We start from the raw sequence: 4,150 nt of genomic DNA, 5'->3' as shown, positions 1-4,150 counted from the left end.
GAGTCCTGCTCTGGACTTGGTTCACTTCACCTAAAAGGGAAAACAACAACATCCATGTTCGCTCTGTTGTTGCTCAATTACTAAATCTCATTTGACCGTGATGGAGGTTTTTCCACACTAGTTGGTCAACCACTGATCTGATCTTTTCTTTTGAGTCTGATTCTGAATCCAGACCTTCAAGGGGTTAATTATTTTGGTTTCCACTCATCCCTCTAATGTTGTCTTCACATTTTATTATGCGATGAATAAAGACTTTCAGCTGGGATGTTTCATTAATCACAGTATAAGATATGTTGTTTAAGTGTTCCCTTTCATTTATTTTTATTTACCAGTAAATATCTTCTTTTTACATTTCATATGAATCACCAGAAGGTGACAGATGTTCTTCCACAGTGTCTGCTCCTCTTCCTCGCAGCAGCAGATAAAAGACATGCTTTATTACACTTGTAATTAATGACTCAATCAGATGCTAATTGCTTTCCGCAAACTTTGTATCTCTTTATTTCTGGTTAGTGTTTGTTTTAGCTTTCATTTGCATTTTGCATTCATTTAGATGAACAAAGTTTTGTGTCTGAAGATAAAAAGATATTTTGCAGCTAACGCCAGTAAAGATGGAAGCAGAGACTGAGTATATATATTTTTTTTTATTATTTAACAGCATCATAACATCATAGCGATGTCTACATTCAAACTTCAACATAGTCATCTGACATATCAGCATACCTTGGAGTGTCAGTTTGATGCGTGACCAAAACCGATGTTCCATAAAAAAAATCTGGAACAGACATGACTCACATGATGTCATTGGTGAAATGTGACTGTAGATTTGCATTCATAATGTTCATGTTTGCTGAAGGGCCTGTGACATGTTTCTATAAGTCTTTCTGGATGATCTGCAACACTGAAACAAATTATTATCACCTCACAATCAAAAGCACAAAAAAGAGGTACATATATGTTTTAGCATTTCTGTGAAACAGGAACTTGATTCATCCAGAAAGCATTTTTAACCTGCTCACTCCCATGTCATTTGTTTTGGATTTCCTTATATGGAAAAATTCTCCACATAATGAGCCTCGGTTAGATTGTGCACATAACCATTTGAAAACTTTTTACACTGAAATGAAGGACTCAACTACTGCAGGTAAGACTGCATGGCTAATGCTGTAAGGAATGGATAAAATGAGAAGCTAGCAAAAATGAGAAGAAGCTAGCTGGGGGTTCACTTTCCATCGTGAGTGGGTGTTACCTGCCACAAAGTAAACAGGTCTGAGGAAGCAGGGAGGTAACAGCAGCCAGCATAGTTCATGTCAGTTCCTGGTGTCATCAGCCAATTACCTGTTCTGACCTGTCCAGGTAGACAGCAGCCGTTCTCCTGGCCAAATGAGCAGGCGCTAGCTGTTAGAACTGGTTCATATAGACTGACCGATTGCTAGCCATGATCTGTCTGGATGAGACTGAGCAAGTGAGAGGCTGACAGCAGCTGGGAACACTGCCAGTCTCTCACTGTCTATACCAAACTCTGACCACTTGCTAGAGTAATAATTGGAGCAGCTTAGTGAGCTACCTATCCTGTGTGTTGATACATTCATTCGCTCGACAGCCAAAACTAGTTAGTTGTTTCTATTGTGGCTCAAAAGTATGAAGTTATTTACACAAATAATGCAACTGCTTTGCATTAAAACCCTTGTCCACCACTCTTCACACATTGCGTACAAAGAATCAGCAGCTTAGCCTCGAGTAACAATGGGGTAGTATAGCACTGCTACCCTATTAGAGCTAGCAGCTGTTTTCTGGCTCGTCTGGTCTTACCATGCTTTCCACATTTGCACCTGTTAAAAACGCTCTACAGATCTTTTGCAGGTGTTCTCAGTGATGTGCCTCCTATTTATAGCTAATTCACAATTCGCCTTGTATTGTGAGCTCTCTCCAGTCGGCAAAAGACAGTCTATATGTCCATCTTTGTCAGCGTTAATGGCTGCTTGCTAGCATGTGAAGCTGTGAGTAAAACAGATCTGGTCTGCAACGTCAAACTGTGTCCTGGAAGAAAATAATGATGTGAAGCAGTGGTGTAGTCCAGGGTATACGCGGGTATATGGAGTATACATCTTCCTTTTCAGTCAGCACAGAGTATACCTACTTCTAAATTTCTAAGCTCCTTGTGATGCTGCTTTTACAATTACAAACGTCCCCACACAAGCTATGTCACACACAAGCTCAGCTAAGGTTACCAATGCTACACTGGTGCAGTTAACCATCAGCTGCATTAACTTTTGCCTGAACATAGGCATAATGAAGATATATGAGTCTGTCTCTCACCAGCCCTATGTGCCAGTATCGGTTTAGTAATTTCATAACTTTTCCTCCCTGATACCGAAGAACAGAAATTATGCGACAATGATCATATATCCTGATGGGTTTATGTGGTGAACTAAATAGAGTAGTTTTAAATAAAACAATGTTTTTCTGGAGTATTTTTTTTTTGTTTTGTTTTTTGAAAACAAGGGTGAATAATATAGAGTATACCCACTTCTCGAAGGACCACGACACCACTGGTCAGAAGGTCCGCAATTTACATAGTGTGTCTAGCATGGGGTTTGCAGGGAAAACGTACACGATGCGAAACTAAAAGATGACACAATCACAGTCAGCTGTCAAACAGCCTCCTGTAAACTTTAGTGAATCATAAACGTACTGAAAGGGGAACTCATTTAAATGCATGTTACGCCACCTGACTAGTTTTCAGAACTGTTAACTCCATTTCCAGCCACAGTTAAAGCACAGTTTGCACCATGTATAACCTTGTAGTTAATCTGACTGTTTTAGTGATGTTAGATAAACCCTGGTTCTGATCTTTGATCTTTGCCCCTACAAGCTGGCTGGATTTGTTCCTGAAGGTTTTGAACTGATTCTGGCACTTACTGCTTATTTTACTTATGAAGCAGCAGCATGTGGACTCATTTATGAGGCATAAAAAACTGTATTTTCATTGGCGACTGCTTTAGATTGAGGAAGTGAAAATGGTAGGTGGCATCCTTCTGAAAAAAAACCCTTCCTGACTCTTTTCCTCAGCAGCCACTTGTGGAGATGGCATCCAATTTAAATGCATATCACAGAGGGTTAGACGGTCAGAAGAGATGCGCTGCAGTTCGGCATGTGGCAAAACTGGTTAAGCAGTTTTCTTCGCCACCTCTGTGAGAGCATTCAAGATGCATAATCAATCAGCAGCCTGCTTTGTAATTCTGAGCTTGGTGCTGCGTATATCCACCATATTAAAATGCAGCAACATGAGAGGGTAAATGAGAGCCTGCGCAGCTTGAGGCTCTCTGCCTGCTGCTGTGAGGAGCTGCAAACTGATCGAAGCCTTCTCCAGATGAGATGTAATCACACACCCCTGCAGTGTTTATGTGTAAGACAGAGAGGATTTGTGTAGAGTATGTTGAGATTCATCCTTGTATAAGCTCTGCACCTCAGATCCAACACATTCAGCTCTCCTCTGCCATCACGCGCCTGCTGTCAGATCACACTAATCTAAATGAGGAAGCATCTCTGCTCTGAATACTAAACCCCACATTTCCAGCAGGTTGAGGGGCAGAATCCCAACATCCTGGCGGGAGATGCACTCTGACTCTCATGGTGATTTTCCTCTCTGACAAGAGAAAACAGAGTGTGTGTGTTTATGTGTGAAATTATGTTGTCCACAAAGGTTGCAGCACATCATTAATGCCACAGTTCTGCTCTTCACGCTGCCTTCAGCTAAATAAATGTGGAGACTCGATCAGGAACAACTTTCTGGTTATTCTTTGTGGAAGAAATTGTCCTGCTTATAACATAGACACTCTTACAGAGAAGTAATTACAGCATAAATCTGAATGTGGACCAGAAAAATGGGGGAGTTGGGGGTTAAAATCCTCCCCGTTGTGTCAGTGTGGAGCTAACAGAAGCCCATAATGATTCTAAGTTGCTTCGTCTTCGCTTTTAACACATCCCGTTTAATATTCAGAGAAGGTCCTCGAACTGTCAGGAGGACTGAAACTACTTCTGAGGGCATGTTCCTCTAAGATACCATTTGTCAAGGGGGGTAGTACAACCCCTAAAGGGGATTTGAAAGGATGTTGGGGGGCACTGGGAGCAACATTTTTAAAAGAGT

The sequence above is a fragment of the Telmatherina bonti genome (genome assembly GCF_933228915.1).
Source record: "Telmatherina bonti genome assembly, chromosome: 6".
In the NCBI taxonomy this organism is placed as follows: domain Eukaryota; kingdom Metazoa; phylum Chordata; class Actinopteri; order Atheriniformes; family Telmatherinidae; genus Telmatherina; species Telmatherina bonti.
The sequence above is the reverse complement of the archived record's forward strand: the minus strand, read 5'-3'. Positions refer to the sequence as shown.